This window comes from Monodon monoceros, unplaced genomic scaffold (genome assembly GCF_005190385.1).
Source record: "Monodon monoceros isolate NGI ecotype Baffin Bay Population unplaced genomic scaffold, NGI_Narwhal_1 Super_Scaffold_3, whole genome shotgun sequence".
Classification (NCBI taxonomy): Eukaryota; Metazoa; Chordata; class Mammalia; order Artiodactyla; family Monodontidae; genus Monodon; species Monodon monoceros.
This window is the reverse complement of record NW_021703780.1, coordinates 19076754-19098286: the sequence shown is the minus strand read 5'-3', so window position 1 is coordinate 19098286 and position 21533 is coordinate 19076754. Positions and strand designations below refer to the sequence as shown.

Below are 21533 nucleotides of genomic sequence, written 5' to 3'. Positions count from 1 at the left end.
GCCCTTGAGTAATAAGAACTTACTCTGAGCCAGTTAGGACTCGTCAGATCTCTGTGTCTTCTCTGGCTCAGGGCACAGCAAAGTGTGGCTGAGAACACATGTAAAAGTGGACTCCATTTGGTGTTGTGTACACTTGCTTCCCACAATGAAACTAATAACTCCTGGTAAAATATCTTAGGAAGAACTGTGTAATACAGTATTGACACTAGTTATCTCAGCAAGAACCAACTCTAAAAGGTATTCCAGAGGTGGTTCTTCCAAGAACCATAACAAACTGTGGTCTGAGGATTGCCTCTCCTGGGGGCTTATTAGAAATACAACATACCAAAACTTATGGGATGCAGCAAAAGCAGTTTTAGGAGGGACGTTCTGAGCAATAAACACCTATATTAAGAAAAGTGAAAGAACTCTAATAAACAGCCTAACTTTAGAAACTCAAGGGACTAGAAAAAGAAGAAAAAACTAAGCCTAAAATTAGTAGAAGGAAGGAAATTTAAAAGATCAGAGAGGGTGCTTTTCTCTGTTGAATAAACTCTTCTGCCACCCACCTCATTATTATGCCAAACTGGAAAGTATTAGGAAGAGAAAACTAGACTAAACTTAAGCTTCAGTCTATTGGTTTACTTTACTTAAAGGAGAGTTTTGAGCAGGAGAAACAACTTCAAGACCATCATGCCATTGGGCTAGAGTATATTATAAAAGAAGATATATATATATAAAGGTCCCAGTGATTCATTTGAATCATGGTTTGAATGTCTTTTTTCCCGCTAATTCAAGTTGAGCTCTTTGCTTTAGCTCCTTTTTAAAGGTTGCATGTGTGTCTATGTGTGTGTATCTGTATTTTTCAACATTTTGTTTGGCTTCTGGTCCAAATGATGAGATACCTTTTGAACTACTATTGCTTGGATTCTTGTAATGAACCATAGATTAGAGTCAGACTCAACCAATGCCTGTTGTATAAAGCACCTGCAGTGTACCAACTATATGTTTATTTATATGAATCCCATTAAATCTATGTGATAAATTTTATTTATTTATGTTTTCCTGAAGTAGCTGGTAAACTGAAGAACCGGGAGTCCAGTGCCATTTTCACTACAGTAAACCTGACCAGTCAAAGGTTTCCATCCTTTCTAAGTCTATACGCCATTTGTATTTTTTCAGCCCTAAAGTAAGTTAAAAGAGCTTTGAAGAATCATAATTTTTTGGACATGTAGTAAAAATATAGCAAGTGAGTTCAATAGCGTTTTTGAGGAGGTAGACGTGCGTGTGCATACCCTCATACACACCCTGCCCTGGATGTGTGTGCCTGCTGGGGGCTAGTCAAAGAGGAATGTTGTAAGAAGTATATGAATTGCTTTTAAGAGTGATCGCTTTGCAATGGGAAGTGTTTTTACTTGTTCTTGTTCTATGTCTTTTTCTTTCTTTTAAACAAAGGAGAGATTGTTTACAGCAGCTCAGCTATATTTTGTAACACATCATTAAGATGATCCAACCCAGGCTGCTCACAAGAGCCAATTTTTTTAGGTGATAATGAATTTCTGATACACAGAAGCCAGACAGGTTAGGTTATTCTGGGGATTCAGCCAGGTTTTTTTGGGGGGGTCTTGTATACACATAGTTTTCTCCTAAGACAAAATTAATAACTTTAAAAGCACCTAAAATATAGAAAGAAATATCCTAAACTCCAAATTAGTGGGCATATCTCACGTATTTCTCTCTGCATCCAGGAACCTAAAGTGAGAGTGGAAGTAAACTAAATGGCAGTGATGATTTTAAAGAGCACTGTATACCTAGCTTAATTTTTCCAACATGTCATTAACCTTAATAGTTATATAGATAATAGTTTTTAAAATGATTTTTTGGGAAAAAATTGACTAAAGTGTCATCTCTCAGTTCATTTTGAAGGCAACTTTTGCATGCAACAATAAAGAACACGCACCCGGACATTCACTAGTAGCACTTTAACTCAAACATTTCCTGTCTCTAGTGTTCAAAAAAAAATTGCAAATATACAGCACCTTGTGTACATTCTTTTTTCTCTTCCTGCCAACAGATGGATTCTCCCTTCTGTTCCCAGGCACCAGAGATGTCATCAGCTGTTATGAGAAAAGACAGGTTCCTAAATTCAGACCTTGAAGGAGAAAATTGTTTTACTTCACCTTTAGTAAGGATTTCATTTGTAATGTTCCTGTCAATCGAAACATACCAAAGAAGACAATGACTGAACATTGCAGCAGAGCAAGGTGGCAGAAGGAAATGAGGCTGTGGCAGAGACTGGAAATGCTGGGATCTGCCCTCTGTGTAGACATGAATCCTTTCACGATCATAAATCTCTCTCACAATTCCATCACTGGGTAAAGGTCATCTAGCTTTATGTATTCAACCTAATCTCCTTTCCATTGAGAAAGATGGAGCTCAATCACAAAATGAATGAGGATGTCTTGGAATATGACTAAATTAAATTTCACAAAAAAAAGTGGATATAAAATCATAAAACCTACTGAGAGAGAGAGAGAGAGAGAGAGAGAGAGAGAGAGAGAGAGAGAGAGGGAGAGAGAGGGAGAGAGAGAGACTGGTTAAAGGTAGCTATCCAAGATCAACTTTAGCTTACTCAAGATTTTGTTCTTAACAGTCCCTGCCTTTCTATTTCCATTGGTACATGAAGAACTAGAGGCAGAGATAGAAGCCCACCAGGCAACATGGGAGGGGCACAGCAGGATCCTCTGAAAGATATAAATGGTGGGTTAGAAACTTGACCTGATTTTTGCAAGAAGAACCTTATCTTCTTGAAGTCTGGAAAATACTTCTCTGGTCCCTTTTTATTTTAGCACACACAATTAGTTTCTTTCAGCTGTTGTAGCTTATTGAATTTTTGAGAATCTTCCATAGTCTTTTTGATATATGGAGCTGATCAATACTTAAGTTATTCTCCACTTAAACAGTTAATTTTTTAGACTCATGGTAAGATTTAGTATTTATCTTATTAAAATTTACCCTGTTTTATTGAGCCCAGTTTTGCTGTATGATGCAATAAATTTGTTGTTATTTCCAGTTTCGTGGCATAAACACGGTATAAGTTCACTAAGGGGGGGGGAAAGGCAGAGGATGAAATGAAATATATGACTTGACATTTGTATTGGGTTTTGAAGGATAAGAGGGATTTTGAGAAATGAACGTCACATAGAAGGTTACATTTTTTTTCTTATCCCACTATATGCTTTGCTTCTAGCTGCATCACCTTCTTCTCCAACACCCACCAAAACATGTCTTATATATGATGATCATACTAGTGGGACAAGAAAATGAAAAACAAAATATTAACACCACTACAAAGATTCTAAAAGTTATCTCTGTGATTTTACTTTATGTTGTAAGCTGTAGGGAAATTGAGAAATTCAAAACAAAGGGAAGTAAATTAATTTGTGAACAAAAATCTCATTTATAAATGAGGGAATAACAGGTGGATAATGGTTAAAAAATAAAGGTTCTCAACAAATATGATAGCACCCATCCCATCGCTAACTTCTATCCAATTTATTGCAAAATATGCGGATTATGGGGAAGGGATTAGTGTCAAGATAAATGGAAGGTCATAATGAACTTTAATGTCAAGAGCAAGGGATGGTAAACATCCTGCAGATTTTCAGGCAGACCCAGCGAAGAAGAATTATCCTTCTCCAAATGCCAATAACACCACCACTGCGAAACAATGGTAGCGGTTACATGACTTCTTCAAAACTCAGACAGTTATGCCAAAGACAGGATTCAAACTCTGCCTCCACATTTTATACATGTTCACTTCTTGAACCTTTAAAATCCTTTATGTCTGTATAGTGAGGCCTTTTATAAAAACTGTTTGTATATTTCTTTTCTATTTCAGTTTTGTTTTTATTTTCCATGTTGCCCATTTGACAATTAGTGTGTGCTAGCCAGTTGTGTCTTGTTCTACATGTAGGAATGTAGATTATGTCAGAAACTGAAAGAAGTTTCTGTGTGTTTGGACGTGGAACTTCTCAAGGATATAAATAAATGTCATTTCACCTAGTAAACTGTAAGAACTTTGGGGGCAAGTCCATGTCTATTGTTTCATTATGACTTTAGTGCCAAGCACCATGACCTATGAGATGTAAGAACTTAACTGTTTGATTCCAAGGAAATAGGTTAAGTGTTTACATGTGGGTTTTATTTGTAAAGTGTATTTATTATCATATTCTCTAATAAGATTATTTCACTAGACAGGATTCTGGAAAAAATATTCCTAGAATCAAGCTTTACAAACAACATAAATGCTGAGGAAATCTTAAAAGTTCTGAAATACTTGGATTCTGCATATTTCCTAGAAAAAAGATATCAAATATGCACATAAATATATAAATAAGAGAATAAGATTCCTTTATAAATATATATTTTAGCTAATGATCATGCATATAAGCATACTCCATATGTCGGTATTTATGGTTTGAGTATCTGCCAAGGATTTGAAAGTGGGGCTGTGTTTTGCTTGCTATCTTTCCCTATTGATTAAGTTATTAGGTGAAATTGGGCAAATCCCTCATTTTTCTCATAAGTCAGTATCTTTATCTCCACTAATACATCTTGGGAACCAGGGATACGGCAAGCTCTACCTGCAGGTAGTAACAAAGAACATAATAGTTTTTAGCAAAAGAGGAACTGTACTTTTTATTTTAGTGTCAATAATGTACCTTTGAGTATTTTTAAGAAATTGGGGTTTATTTAATTCAGGTTGGTTGCTTTTCGTTTTCATCTTCACCTTATGAGTTAACACACCATCAGAACTGAAATAACTGAGATGGCTTGTTCCACATCAATTGTGCAGGCAGTTATCCTACTTCATGTGCAATGCTCCTTTGTTCCCTTATGACAGGACCTCAAGATTTCCAAAGGGACACCTGTAAGCCAAAGTCATAAATTTGGGAATATGTCACTTTGTTTCTACATAGATCTTTCATTAGTCACCTATACCAACGTTCCATTGGTCAAATTTAATTTACAAGGTGAACTAAACAGTCAGCTATACTAGCAGATGTGTGCTATCCCAGGGGATCAAGATATCATTCTATCCTTGTTGAACTGCATCTTTTTTTTTTTTTTTTTTTCCGGTATGCGGGCCTCTCATTGCTGTGGCCTCTCCCGTCGCGGAGCACAGGCTCCAGACGCGCAGGCTCAGCGGCCATGGCTCACGGGCCCAGCCGCTCCGCAGCATGTGGGATCTTCCCAGACCGGGGCACGAACCCATATCCCCTGCATCGGCAGGCAGACTCCCAACCACTGCGCCACCAGGGAAGCCCGAACTGCATCTTTAAATATGTTTTGGGCTTTCCTCTTTTTTGTGTGTGATTTTTGTTAGTTTATTTTTGGATTAGTATGGTTTAGAAAAAAAACACAAGGGTACCTGAGGCTATTTTTAAAGAACTAATACTATAAAATTAATTTTAAGAAGGGGAAAATAGAGATGAGAGAAAAAGCAATAAATGGAATGATGTCTTGATCCCCTGGGATAACTCCGCCTTAACTGAAAAAGCCAGTGAGGGCAAGAATGGTGGGGAACTAGAGGAAAATGAACTTTATCAGTGATGTCTTGGGCAGCTGGAGATCAGTTTGATAGAAGAAAGTAACATCAGTTGAATTACTCAAAATAGTGTTGCCTTCCATGAAATTTTAATTAAAGTCTCCACTCCACTTGCATGGAAACCCATCAGGGCTATTCAGCTACAACCACCTGATGAAAATTTCTCATTTTTACACTCAAAGATAGTCTACGTAGCTAAGATGGCATATTAATTTCAGGCAACTTCTGATCCTATGTGAAGTGTGTAAGAGCTAAAGTCTTCGTACATCATGCTTTGTGCATGGTTGGTGGTGAGGGGTAATCACTCAATATGTGAATAATCCCATTTCAAACAGAGAACAATGGCTAGAACTCAGGAGGGAGGAGCAGTTACCCTTAAATCAGGACTATCAGGAAAGCATGGTACCGAGTCCTGTGCAACAGACAAAAAAACCTATTTCACAGGTAAGAAGAAAAGGCTGTGTATGAAAGTGTAGGTTAGCTCAGGGTCTGGGGTAATAGATTCATTCCTAAAGGTGAAAGGTAATAAGGAAGGAAATGGTAAATGCAAACTTCCCCTACTTTAAAATTTAGCCTCCAGGTGGCCTGGAGTGAAAAGATTCTTTGAGATAATTATGAACTTTGGGCATTCAAAGTCTCAGTACAGTATTTATTATATTCCTGTTTTAAAAAAAAATAAAAACCTCTACGCGCTGAATATTTGAAATGACCTTAAAATACACTAAATTCATTTTAATGTATAATAAAATATTGAACCCAAACCATCTCTAAATTGTACATTTGTGGATGCTTTTTTATCCCATATTTATGTATTCTAAAGGGTTGAATTTTATTTTGTTTATACAGCAGGTTCTTATTAGTTATTTATTTTATACATATTAGTGTATATATGTCAATCCCAATCTCCCTATTCTAAGGGTTTGAATTCAGAATATTATATGTATATCTATGAGTACAGCTGACTGTTTTATAAAGAGTTAATTAATCGTACATCTATTTACTTTCAGAAAACATAATTTAAGAAGATGAACAGTACTTATTATTGAGTACATAATAGGGCTGAGCAACCAGGCACCTTATATTTTTAACCCAAAACTCTGGCCAACATCAGAATTCCTCAGTTATGTCCACACGGACAATATGATGTGGCAGCTTTTGCCAATGATGAAATTCACACACAAGTATTACAAATCACTTTGAGCAAGGCTCCTTAATGGCTCCTTCAGAGAACTTCCCAATAAAAAAACACTTAATCTTTGCTCTTAAGATAATTAGGAAGTCCAGAGATTTCAGAACCATCCATTTAACCAAAGTGGAAGATTTGGGACAAAACCAGAATTTACCCATTTCCTTCTCTATTTAAAAATAACTGTTCAACGACTAATATTTCAGCATGTGCCTAACTTTTCACTGAGTAGTTTGGTTAAATTTTCCCTTTGCAATTCCTCCCCCCACCCCCAATCTCCTTTTCAGCTACCAACTCCTTAATTAATACCTTGATGCCTTTAAACTTACCTTACTTCAAATCATAATTCCTACCTGAGCCTATTTCTTCTCTTACATTAGGCTAATCTTTAAAACCACTTCCAATCGAATGTCTCATTTGTTAAAAAAAAAAAAAATTGAAGTATTGTTATATGTTGAAAAAAAATCATAGAATACAGAAAAGAATAATAAAGAAGACATAATCACCCAAAATTTCACAGCAGGGAAAACTACAGTGAATATTTGGCTTATTTCTGTTCAAACCTCTCTAAGAATAAATCAACACTTAGAGAGATATTTTACAAAATAGAGATTGATTTGAATATATCGTGATCTGATTTGTCTTAACTTAGCAACACATCAATGCATTTTTCATGTGTGAACTATCATTTAAGATATGTTTCAATGGCTTTGAATTATCCCAGTATATGGATGTACTTAAGTTACTTAACAAATACCTTACTGTTTAGACAGAGATCGTTTTAAAATTTTCACTATTATAAAGAACACAGCAATAATCGTATATGTTCATAAATTTCTAATCTCTAAAATAAGTTCTCTGAAGTAGAACTATTAGTTCTAAGGTTATGAACATTTTCTTTTAAAGTTTTTATCTAATGGCTGCATTGCCCCTCAAAATTTCCTTCATGTATATCATAGATAACTTTTCTCACAGTTGCTGTTATACATAGATTGACTATCATCTTGTTTTCTAAACTGGATGGCTCCTGCAGGAGAAGCCCATGATCTATACCTTTGGTAATATCTCTAACTAATTATACTTGCAATATGCTTATCTCACATAAAGACTCTTCAGTTAATAACTTTTTCTCCTAATAGTACTTGCAAAGCTTTACCGTTTTTCAGACAACCCCTGCTTTTTCAATAATAAGGAATTTATCCCCAAACTTGCTAAAATAAATATGCTATAAGAAGAAATATTTCAATATAATTGTTTCAGACAGAGATAGTTTACTTGACACAATGGGTTCTGGTCTGAGAACGTTGCATGGAACAAATTTAAATTGTGTCCCGTGTTCAGATGGGCCCAAAGAACAATGTTTTGCTTGGAGTTCTTTTGCCCAAAAGCCTGATCAAGGGAAGGTATATGCCTATTTGGCCCTTGCACATCAAGGCTACTTCTTCAAGCTTTGAAGAGCTCTCACTTTTGAACTTTATTTGCTTTCATGTTGTTTCTCTGCACTACAACTCTATCTGTAAAAGTAGATGGGGCGCAAGATGACCATGGGACCAATAAGGTAGAAAATCTGGTGAGGAAATAATGTAGAAAAGAAACAGCAGCACTTCACACCCCTCCAGTACCACCCACCACCATCCAGCAGGTCTCTTCTTCCTCAGGTGAGTAAAATAAACCTTCACTGCATTATATTTTATGTACAAAGTGTATTTATTTACTTGCAAATTATCGTTGATTACTTAAACTTATTAAAATGAAATATTTTTCTGTCAGCAAAAATTCCCCAGTAAAATGAATCTCGAGATATGTTTTCATTGAATGCTTTTTGACATAGCAGTGAGGTACTCAGAAACAAATTAATGTCATTAAGGGAGGTTTGACATATGAAAGCAGGTGGAAAAAACAGATTTCAAAACAATATCTCCTTTATGATCATAATTGTGTGTATTTTTATGTATTATGTTTTGTAATCTGAAAGCATGTAAAATAAACACAAATTTCCTAGAAGTAACCAATGTTTTACTCTAGGCACATATACTTGAGTTAAAAAAAATTTATTGTTGTCAGATTTTCCCTCAATTAAATAGGCAACTAGGATTTCACTTGTAGTGCTGAAGGTAGTTTGTGAAAGTGTGACATTTACTAGGTTGCCTTTAGTTACAAATGGGACCCAGGCCAAATACTTGGCTGCAACCAAATTATTATTTTTCTTGACGTTTCTCATACTAAAATTTTCCAAATAATTATTCCAAGTTTTAGCAAAGATTTACTGACTCTCTTAGTCAAAACTCTTATAATATTGAAAAAAAGCATTCTTTATTCCCATGCTAATCCTCCATGAAAGTGTGTAAATTTATAGATTCCGTATCCATCCAAATGGAATTCCGTATCCATTTGCTTTTGTCCTTGATGTTAGGAAGAATATTATTGTTATCTCTAAATGCACAGATGTAGTCTGAGGTTAGACTTTTTCTTGAACAAATGCAAGGGAATTAAAAGCATTGTCCCTCCTGATAAAAATATCAAAGCTTCTTTTTTTATATAAACTAGTGATAATTAACAGTGATTACATTTCTGAGTTCATATACATGATATTTAAAAGCAATATTTGAAATTTCCTAAGTTTGATGCAATAATGAAACATTTCATTCTTATTAGATTCTTTTAAAATAAAAATACAAGCATAATTATTTGGTCATTTTGTTTACGCCCAGTGCATATTTTAAATAACTCACTCAATTTTGAGGAATTTAAAAAGTCACCTAACTCTTTTTTAACTGTGAATTTACTAGTTTCAGTTCTTAGAAACCACAAAGGATTAGAAGATCTGTATAGCCTATCTCAAAATAAAACACCAATTTAGACACTATCTTTCATTTTTGAATACTGTTTTATTGATTGCCAACAATGTACTAGGTAGCATATTAAATATAGAAAGCTTAACTTTAGATCACTAGATTTTTTAAAAAATGATAAATTTGCAAATCCTTTTAAGGCAGATAACATGGATCAGGTTGAATATAAGTAGGAAATAATTTAATATTTTAGTCATGGGTCTTCACTGAGTTTAAAGGTGGCCTAGTTCTTTCAAAAGTAAGAGGTGGTCAATTAAGATTTGTTAATTATCATTTTAACAATGGGCAATAAATTAGGTTGTTTTTATATATTGTCCCATAGATTCTTTACAAGGATTTAATAATAAAGTTATTAGACAATGTATTAGATTCTTACTGCTGCTGTACCAAATCACCACAAATTTAGTGGATTAAAACTGGAAAAACATATTAATTTGTAGTTCTAGACGTCAGAAGTCCAAATGGGTCTCATTGGTCTACAATCAAGACCAATCAAGGTGTTGGCAGAGCTGCATTCCTTCTGGAGGCTGTAGGGGAGAATTCCTGGCCTTGCCTTTTCCAGCTTCTAGAGGCTGCTCTTATTCCTTGGCTCCATCTTGAAAGCCAGCATTAGCATCACTCCCAGCTTCTCTTCGGTTGTCACATCTCCTCCCTTGACTCTGACTCTTCTGCTACCCTTTTTCACTTATAAGGCCTGAGTTTGTGATTATATCAGTGCCATGCAGTAAATCCAAGTTAATCTCCCCATCTCAAGATTCTTAATTGGGACTTCCCTGGTGGCGCAGTGGTTAAGAATCTGCCTGCCAGTGCAGGGGACATGGGTTCAAGCCCTGGTCCAGGAAGATCCTACATACCGCGGAGCAACTAAGCCCACGCACCACAACTACTGAGCCTGCGCTCTAGAGCCTGCGAGCCACAACTACAGAGGCTGCGTGACACAACTACTGAAGCCCGCGCACCTAGAGCCCATGCTCTGCAACAAGAGAAGCCACTGCAATGAGAAGCCCGCGCACCACAACAAAGAGTAGCGAGTAGTCCCTGGTCGCGGCAACTAGAGAAAGCCTGCACGCAGCAATGAAGAACTAACGCAGCCAAAAACAAATAAATAAATAAATTTATTAAAGAAAAAAGATTCTTAACTTAGTCACATCTGTAAGGTCCCTTTTGCCATGTCAGGTAACATAGTCACAGATTCTAGGAATTAGGACATGGACATCTTTGGGGAGCCATTTTTCTCATATGTCAAATATGTTTCTCATTATGAACAAACAACATACATCTATTGTTTGGGTTTCTGTCAAAGTGGAATTTTTCTTTGCCCCAAATATTTTGAACATTTTATGACTGATTGCCATTTTCACCCAACCTGAAGAACTAAAGGGAAACATTAGAGATAACAGCGTAACATAAATGGATCACTTGAACATGAAATTGTCCCAATGAGGGTATGGATAAAAATACTTTACTGATAATAAGTTTGATAAGCATAATATTCCAGTAACCTTTGACATGTCACTTTGTTCTGGAAATTTTGACCTTTTTGATGGTGTCCCCTTCTCACTCCAGGAAAGAGAAAGAAAGGAGGGTTTGCACATTTGACACTGGCTATTGGATTCAAAATTGTCTTTGGTACAATAGCCAGTTAAGAGAGCTGAGGGCTGCCGTAGGCTCTCCTATCGGCCTTTAATGGTCACCATGGGGTGTTTTTCTCTAACTGTCATATGGGTAAATCAGAGTTTATCAGTCTCATTAATCCAGGCTTCCACTGGGGCCTGGGTGAAAAGGTTTAGAATGTGATCAGTATGCAGCTTTCATGACCTTTCTTTTGAGCAAGGATCTTAGCAAGGGAGAGACCTCATGTAAGTCTCAGCCTCCACAGGAGGTGGTTTGTTCATTCCTACATGGGGATGAAAGGAACCATTCGAAGTCAATTCAGCAGAGATAGTGAAAAGGTCACTAAGGCTGTATTCTCATGTCAGGTATTCTCAGTAGAGACTGAGTGGGTCCAGCTTTAATTTTCTGCTCCTCAATCTATTTCATGTTGGTGAATTTTTATTAACAAGTATGGTGGATATCTTTATCATTTTCCTATAAAATAGTCTTGATCAGTAGTCAAAAAGGAAGGATTAGCATTGGATGACTATTTAATGCCTTTAATGCACTAGAGGTGCCTTTGTTTTTATACTTGGCATCTTTATTGAGACATACAGTAAAAAAGGAATGGGAAAAATCTAAGTCTTGTTTGGGTATACTTGAGCATCAGATGTGTAGAATATAATCCAGGTGTTTTTTGTATCTTTGCTTCCATCCATCCCTGACACTACCATAGCTTAAAAGAATAAATTCTTAATTCTGGTGAAGGACAGTCCAAAGATATGGAATGTAATAGAAATAAAAATGCCCTTTTGTGGGGCATGGGGAGAGTGGTAAGCCAACTGCTCTCTGTCTGGGCCTTCAATGCTTCATGAAACTATAAGTGAAGTCAAATGGTTGCATCGCACGTGAACCCTTAGAACCTTCACGAATCTTGGCAACATTTAGTATCAGATGGGGCAGAGAAAAGAAGCCAAGGTGCTGTTACCTTTGCATGTAGGTTTTACTTCTCAGGAAACCAGTAGGAATGATATCTGTGGTCAAGTTGACCTTCTAATAATTGCATTTGTATCCATAGGAGACCTATAAGCAAGTGTTGTGCATTCTTCTATATTGTTCTTACTTTAATGAAAAGTGTAGTTATCTGACCTCACATCAGTTGGGGCAAACCAACAGGCCTTACCATGTCGACATGAATAAGCTACAACCATTGAATGCTATTGTGTTTTCTCTTTGACTGAACACACACACACACACACACACACACACACACACACACACAACCTAATTTTGGAGCATTTATGGAAATGTCTAAGTGATTATAAGACTGAATGCTCTATTTATCACTGATACTTAAATTATACTAAAGGATGATCATAAAATATAGAGGGTGTCATTCTTATTTCCTCAGGGTGTCATTCTTATTTACTCAGCTTGTTAATGTCTTACCATCCAAAAATAAATGGCCTATAGTGCCAACCTTAGGAGCCACATGTTTCAAAGTTAGTGAACCATCCTAGAAAATGAAATATTTGTTCAGGACCAGAACAAATGAACAGTACATAGTTCCAGGTCCTTAGAAGTAAAGGTTTCTTTTCATTTCTCTCCTTTATCAAAGTTATCTGTTATGACAGTTCTAGGTTTTTACTGTTATTTTATATTAGTGTTTTAGTGGTATTTAAGTATACAATTTACAGATGCAGAGAGGAGACAAATAAAAACTGAATGTATTTCAATAGTACTTTTTAAAATAATAGCTAACATCCCATGTTCCAAGTGCTCTCTGAAGCACTTTAGATATATTGATCCGCTTAATCCTCCCCCAAATCTTATAGGGTAGGTGAGAAGCATACTCATTTTGTAGATTAAGAGACAGAGAAACAAAGAGTTTAACACAATTGCTCAGATATTAAATATCACAACCAGAATTCATAGTCTAGCTTCAGATCAATGGTCATGACCATTACCCAGTAGACTCCAAGATCACTAAGCCATTTTTGATAGGACCTTTTGACATCGCCTCTAGAGGCAGGGAATGGAATTGACACAAGATTAACAGTATTCTATTTGCAAGATGTGGGTGTATGTACAATGCGTGTGATAGATGGAATGCGTTAGGTGGAGGCAACTTTGCAGTTGTGTTGGGGAGGATATAGGAAGTTTGCTCTACTGCTTAGCAAGAGCTCAACTGTATTAGACAAGTACCTTGTTCTCCATGGATACATTCCTTACCAGGATAAGCTGCCTCACAAAAATCTTACTGCACAGTTTTCCACCTTCTTGTCATCCCCAACTACACTCAAGGGCAGTCAAACCAAAAGCTGATGAGGAAACTGTGATGTGGCCTGACTCACAAAAGATGAGCTCAGTCAGTGAGATTCTCCTGAACTAGGAAATTCTAGGGGAATGAGTCATTTAGCAGCAGGAACAAAAGTTAAATATTATAGAAATCAGTTGGAAAGACATGATGGACTTTGCCAAAGTTATGAGGTAACAGAAACTATGAGTAAGTAGATCAATTAGGTAGCAAAAAATTACAAAGTAAAGGGTAAGGAAACTATTTTTTTCATAGCACAATAAAAGTAGGCTTGTGGAGAGTATTTGTGTCATATTGTTGGCACAGCAGGGTGTACAATAAAGATCCCCAACTTACTGCTGTTGTGGTTTTTATATGTATTGTGCATCCAGAAATACCTTTCTTTTTGAGACTCCTTTAGAAAGCGGCCATGTCAATAATCCTCTTCCCTGTTACTAGAAACTGTTTTATTTTTTTCCTTTTTTTTCCCTTGTAAATGAAAACTAGTACCTAATACAATAAAGATGAGTTCAGAATTGTTAACAACTCACTTTTAGTATCCTAAGCAGTAGCTACTGGTATCTGTTATTTCATAGCTTTTCCAGGATAAGAGTCAGCAATTTATCTGGGATTCAGTTGGTGACACCTTGGGCATTTTTTTGAATGGTACTGGCATGTGACAATATTTAAAGAAGCATTCTTTGTTATGCACTATGATGAATGTGTCTGAACTTCAAAGAGCAGAAAGTTAGCCAAATTAGAATAATTTTTAGGTGCAGAAATAATAAAGAAATATTTCTCTTGCCTGAACTCAATCTTAGATATGGAATTGAAAGAGAAACAATTCTTATAAGAATCTATTTTTGAAGAAACCAGAAAAATATCTGGACTGATTTTAACCTTTTCCTCAATTCCAACTACTCCACAGTAAATTAAATAATTAAGCAGGAGCATTCATCTATGTTGTCAAAACTAATGCAACCGATATCTTATTTTTCTTACTGCTTCAGATGAATTTCCTAAATACCATTACACTGCATTACATACTAACTTCTTTGTTCACCCTGACTTTTCTCCTTTTAGAAGCTACATCCATGCCATTCTCTCCAGATTTTTTTTTTTTTTTTACATCTGGCAGTTAGCTGGTTGTCTGTAGCATTTCTTCAGATTTATCATACTAATCACATCTAACCATATCACCTGGAATTTGTTTTCATTCTGTTTTAGAGTTTGTGATTAACAGCAATCTAGTTTAAACCCATTTAAGTTAGGAGTTGTAATATAAATACATGATGATTTTAAATTTATGAAACAATTTTAGATCAAATATTATCTTTTTTCTACTGATAATTTTTGAAATGACATGCCATTTATTACTATTTCCATTTCAGGTGTAATTACTAAGAATAGTTTCTATTGCTACTGACAGAAACCCAAACACAAGTGGGCAAAACACTTGTTGACTTGGATGACTGAAAACATCCAATGGTAGATCTGGCTTTAGGCAGTTCGGATGGGGTTTCTGTATCCTTTACTCTGGAATTTCTGGTTCTGCCCTCCAAATGTTGCCTTTCTATGCAGGTGAGATTGCCACATGGCAACAACAAAAAAAAAGCTCCAGCAGCCAAAGTCCTCACATCTATTCACCTGACCATCTGCTCGACCTAACCACAAAACTTTCCTTCCCCTAAATTTTGCTAAAGTCCTAGACCCTTCTTTAACAAGACCAACTTAGGTTAACTGTGGACTCCTAAAAGAAGCATTCAAATGCTATATTCTATATATTTTAGGCACTGAACCAGTCACTGTGAATATGGGATGGGTTCAGACTGATTTGATGAAGCTACTCACCCTTGGAGATGAGGCAAGGGAATATGAAATCAACTGAATTGCATGGCTGGTACCCAGTGAGAGAGGGGTAGCAATATGATATTACTACCTCTACAATGTATACTATGATGAGTGCGGAGGAAACCAAAAGTGTGGAATCTGATAATATGGTTTGATTTTCTCCTCTCCATCTTGAAGTTGTAAGACCCTGGGCAAGTCACTCCACATTCTTAAGACTATTTCTTAACTCGTGAAACAAGAATGATACTGATAGCTGTCTCTTGAAAAGGAAATAACAAATGCCTGCTGTAGAAGAAAAAAACATTTCCTGTGTGTTTCTCTTCTACCCTCACACTATTATCACACTTCACTCCTGACACTGGATATGTCGGTTTTCCATACGTCAAGCAGTTCTCTGTGACTGCTGGTTGTCCTATCGTTCAATTCAATTCTGACACTATCTTCCTGGAGTTAGCGTCAGACCCACATTTTCTCAGACCCAGGGGCAGAGACCAATATATGCATTTTCTATTATTTCACACCTGCTAAGTACTTTTGTAAACCATTATGTGCTATCAAAACTTAGTTTACTATGGTTGATGTCATGGCTGTTATTATTATTTAAACGATGTTTTTTTAACTTAAAGGTATATAAATACATCACACATTTAATAAGAACTCTGAAGCTTTAAGGATTTCTTCTAAGTGAATCAAGTTCTTGTGTAGACATTCAATTTCACCAGGATTTTCCAGTGTGTTTTGTAACAAAGTACAGAAATTTATAATAGCAATTACTGAGATACAGATGATTCTGTAGTCAAAATATTTGGGAAATGTTAAATTAAACAAAAGTAAATTGGTTTCATTGCAATAAGACTTTTCAGAATCTTTAGGATGTTAATATTAAATGTGAATCTTTAAGCGAGAGTTATATGGTTGCAGGATTTGTCATATAAATCCCCTCAACAAAATCACTGAGAAGGGATGAAACATTAGAAAAGTGTTTTTCAGCTGAGGTCATTTTACCCCTGAGGGAATATTTGGCAATGTCTGGCGACTTTTAATTGCCACAAATGGGTGTGTTATCCAGTTGGTAGAGTTTTGGGATGCTGCTAAACCTCATACAATGCAGAGGACAACCCTCTACAACAAATAATTATCTAGCCCAAAATGTTAATAGTGCCACAGTTGAGAAAGCCTTCTTTAGACTAACATTATGAGAAACTAACATTGGTAAACACTGATTTGTATGACTGATGATAGATTTTGTAACTCTAAAGAATAGTGTAATCGTCTGATTTTCAATGGCTCACCATCAACTTCACCTTGTGAATGAACAATGTTGTCTGCCATATCAGTAAACAAAGGATGTTGCAGCCATCAAGCCACTGTAGCCACCCCCAACGATGCACCCTGAGGGGACCCAGGATAGGAAAGAACAAGATACTGGCCCTAGATAGCTAAGGTGCGTATCAAATGAATGCTTTCAATGAGCCCAGACTCTTGCATCTTCCCTTACAACAAAAAGTGCTAAATTCATTAACTTGAGATATCTGGTTTTCTTTCATTACCAGTAATCTTGAAGTTCCGACTACCCGGTCTTTGTTGCAAAAACTCCTATATATCCTGGCTTCTCCCTTACCTCTTTGTAGCAGCCCTTCAGAGCTACCTAAGAGGCTGCATCCCGGGTTTAAGTCCTCAGTTTTGCCCACCAAATAAAACAGAATTCTCAACTTTTAGGTTGTGCATTTTTTTCAGTTGACAAAGTTTACTCAGTTCGAGGATGTATACCCTAGTAACTTAAGTCTACCAAAACAGAGCAAGGTTAAACCTTAAATTATGCCTAAGAGGGTTACTGTGATAAATTATATTTACTAAATTGATTGCAAACTTTGTTATAATGCTAAGACCTTTATCATTTATTACATATTTTTACCTGGAATTAGTCAAATTATACTTCTCAAATAGTAGCAACTATATACTAACAGCTTACATTTGAAAACCAATCAATCCTTTCCAAAGAGCTTTTAGATCTCTGTTCTTATTCTTTTCATCCATAGTTATCCTTGACATAAATTCCTCTCAAGAGGAATTTTGTCATAGTTTAGTACAACTTAGTTGTGTTCTGAAAATATGATAAAATGGTTCAAATGGAAACTTTTCATTAGTCCCGTGAACTCCTATTTGATAAAGTTTTTTCAGTTGCTCTTGAGACTTTCATCTATATTTAAACAAATATTATTTAATAATATATACTATTAAGAGTAAATACTTGATGTTAAACCTAGGATTTAATCTATTAGATTAAAGTAATAAAAATTTAAGAACAGGAAAAGTGAGTAAGTTCAGGGAAAACGAGTCAGAGTTGAAACTTGCTGAAAGCTCTTTGTGAGTGGATATCACTGCCCTTAAAATGTACTGATACTGGGCTTCCCTGGTGGCGCAGTGGTTGACAGTCCGCCTGCCGATGCAGGGGACACAGGTTCATGCCCCAGTCCGGGAAGATCCCACATGCCGCGGAGCGGCTGCTTTTGTGAGCCATGGCCACTTGAGCTTGCGCGTCCGGAGCCTGTGCTCTGCAACAGGAGAGGCCTCAACAGTGAGAGGCCCATGTACCGCAAAAAAAAAAAAAAGTACTGATACTGAAATATTACAGTGAATTCGTGATTACCTGGCCAGTCTCAGATTGCCTTGTCTAGGAAATTCCTGCTTTAATATAGATATAAACCTAAAGCTTTGAAGACAAACAAGTAAACAACGACACCCCAAATAACAACATTGAAGTCCTGTGACATCTCAGCTCTTGTCTTCATCCTTCCAAAGTCAAATCACGTGGGGAAACTGAGGTAACAAAAATTTTACACATAAGGCAGCCAAAGCTTAAAGGGCTTGACCGACTTTTCAATGTCAGAGTCAGGTCTAAAACAGCTCTGCTGATCACTAGCCACAGCTCTCTCCATCAATATATTGTTTTAATTATGAAATTCCTAGAGCACAAGCCTGATGTAACTGGTGAAATTTTTTTTTTTTTTTTTTTGCGGTACGCGGGCCTCTCACCGCTGTGGCCTCTCCCGCTGCGGAGCACAGGCTCCAGACGCGCAGGCTCGGCGGCCATGGCTCATGGGCGCAGCCGCTCCACGGCATGTGGGATCCTCCCGGACCGGGTCACGAACCTGTCTCTACTGCATCGGCAGGCGGACTCTCAACCACTGCGCCACTTGGGAAGCCCAACTGGTGAAATTTTTAAGGAAGCTGTTCATCCTTATCGTCTCACATTACAAAGTAGGGGGTAAGTATATATCACATAAGATCACTCACCACTCTCATTTCTTCCTCTTTTTTCTCTTTTCTTTTTTCCTAGAAGAGAGACATGGTTAGCAGTGAGAGTAAATCAAGTGAGGTAATTTGGAAGTAGCTGATTCACAAAGCACACCCCAGAACTGTAGTGGAAATTCCCCAACATTGTAATTTGGTAAGGCAAAAGTATCTGGCTCAGACTTACATAATTTGCTGTATCCAGCTTTTGTTTGCAAACCTGCAGGAGAACAGTGATGTAATGTTATTTCCCTCATCTAGAGTATCTCTTGACTTTCTAAAGCTTAAGTGGGCTGTTAAACTCAGTCTCAGGAGACCAGGAAAGGAAATCTCCATCATTTGTTTTAACTAACCTCATTTCCTTACCTATCTATGATATAGATATATATTTCTTTCTATCTAGCTAACTAGATATCTTTCTATCTATCCATCTATCACCTTCATTCCAAAAAAGGGAAGAAATGTAGGATAAATTTATTATAAAACAGCACATCAGTTTCATTTCTAATGAATATTTTAATATGTTTTTCTCCAATATATGGGCACCTTTTCAGATGAAGTCCTTCTAAATTTAAATCAATTGTTCTAATTGTGAATCTGAAAAAGCCGTAATAAGTGTCCTGATTCCTCCATGTTTTCAGGATTTGGGGACACACTGTAGTGCATATATTATGATCACCTTCTCCTCATGGAAATTAAGTCAAATAATCACAGTATTAAGGATCTGGCCAGAAGTCATGAGCTTGGACTCCTTAACTTTTGGCTTTTTAGAAGCAGCAGCTTGGGATAGTGGGAAAAGTTGGGGCTGGACTCAAATAAAACTAATACAGGCCATGATAATCCTTACAAGGCACTATGACAAGTTATTTGCATATAATCCTTGTAGCAATTAGATGAGTTAGATCACACTGTGATCTCTATTTTACTGATAAGAAAACCGAACCAGTTGACTCAGGTTACACATTTAGGAAATGGTAGAGTTTGGTATTCAAACCTAAGTCTGTGTGATTCTGTTGGAACTTGGAACCACTAACCACTGACCAGGGTTTACACTCCAGTGGCCCCACTTTAATGGTACCACTTTCATAAATTACACCATCTGTTTCAGCCTCTACTTCCTCATTTGTAGGAAAGGATGCAATGCTAGCTATTCTAAATGATTCTTTTAAAGATAAAAGATCGTGTTTGTGTGATCAACGTAGAGTACGTATTTTAAAACGATTTATTTCCCACTCTTCACAACTCAATCAAAATAAGACATTGGTATAGAAAACAATTAGCAGTTAATAGAGTGGTTCTCATCCTTGAATATACATTAGAATCTGCTGAAGAACTTTTAAAAAGTACTAATGCCTGCTTAGAAGGAAGCATGAGTGGGGTTTCTAGGACTCTGGTGATGCTCTCTTTACCAGAGAGGTGGTAACACAGGTGGGTTCATTTTATGATAATTCCTTAAGCTGTACATTTATGGTAACTGCATTCTTCTGTATGCGTATTTTACTTCAATTAATATGGATACTTAAGAAATACTGCTTCTCCAGTCTCACTCCTCAGAAATTCTGATGTAATGGCTCTGTAGAGGAGTGTAAACATCAGTTTTATTTAAAAGCTGCTCAGGAGATATTCACATGCAGCCAGCATTGAGAACAGTTGTTAGCATAGAACCAAACCTTAACAGATTTAAGAATCAAGGGAGACATCTTTTACAGCAAAATAGGCAATATCTGCCAAATTCAAAAATCTGAGTGTATAATAATTAGATATAGAGAACATGATATAGTGTCTTTATTTCATGTAGGGATTCCCCCCAAAATGGGAATTGGAATATGCTATAAAGATCTATTAGTTGCCTCAAAAAGCACTTTAAATTCTTTATCTTTCCTTCTTTTATGAACATTTCTATTAACATCTATTTTATTGTTATCCTGCTTTTGTTTTGAACATCTTTGTACAACAAAATCTATGTAGTTTGAAAAGATAAGGAAAATAAAATAGTGAGTTAAAATGCATACTCCTCCCAAGTACACACATGTGCAAATTTAGTCAAACATGTTCCAATGTCCAATAATTAACAGACAGATAAGGTGACTACATTTGCATTGTTCTTTTTCCCCCAACAGACTTAATCATCTTATTTGTCCTTTATCATTGGACATTGAGCTTTTAGACCATGCTATTACCATTTGCTTCTCTCTCTCCTAACCAATGCATGTGCATACACACAAGTACATATGTACATATATATTCTACATGTGCTATCACAGAAAAATGTTTTACAGAAATATAAACAGACTCACTTTACAAACTTCAAATTTATTAACATTAATTTAAAAATATGCTATATAGTAATTCCCTTGTGAATTTTTTTTCTTTTTCCCTTGTGAATTTTTAATCAATGCCTTTATAGTGAAATTTTTAAGCTAACCACTCATTTAGCTGGGATTTTTCTAAACTGTCTAGTAAAAACAGTCATATGAGATGAAATTTTAGATATTTATTGTATATTTTTAAAGAACTCTGACTTGCTTTCACAGGCAAAAATATCACTCAACTGAATTGATTCTCTTGCTATTAATAATTCATTGTTCATCCAGTGTATAATTAATAACCAAGAACATGTGCAAACATCTTCATAGTAGAAGGACCATTTGTATCACTGACTGAGCCAGCATGGCTTAATGATTGTGTATAAATGGAGTTATCAGAAGAGTACACTTGATTATTGACATGTTTTTCAAAAGCATAAACATCACGTTTTGAGTATACTCAAAAAAGTCATACGCTTAGAAATTACATTAGCCTATGGAAGAAAATAAGAGAAGGAATAGGAAGAAAATTTCTAGTCTTATGCTCAATTGACAAACCTACAAT

General features: G+C 36.2%; 1 long non-coding RNA gene across 3 annotated transcripts in view; it reads right to left on the bottom strand.

The window, feature by feature from the left end:
• LOC114906978 overlaps nt 1–21533 on the bottom strand; it is a 586545-nt gene that overhangs the window by 270910 nt on the left and 294102 nt on the right. For all 3 annotated transcript variants that reach the window (XR_003796584.1, XR_003796586.1, XR_003796585.1), the window contains 2 exons: nt 18666–18704; nt 2019–2096 (listed from right to left, as the gene is read on the bottom strand). This is a non-coding gene — a long non-coding RNA (uncharacterized LOC114906978). The remainder of the gene's footprint in view (nt 1–2018; nt 2097–18665; nt 18705–21533) is intronic.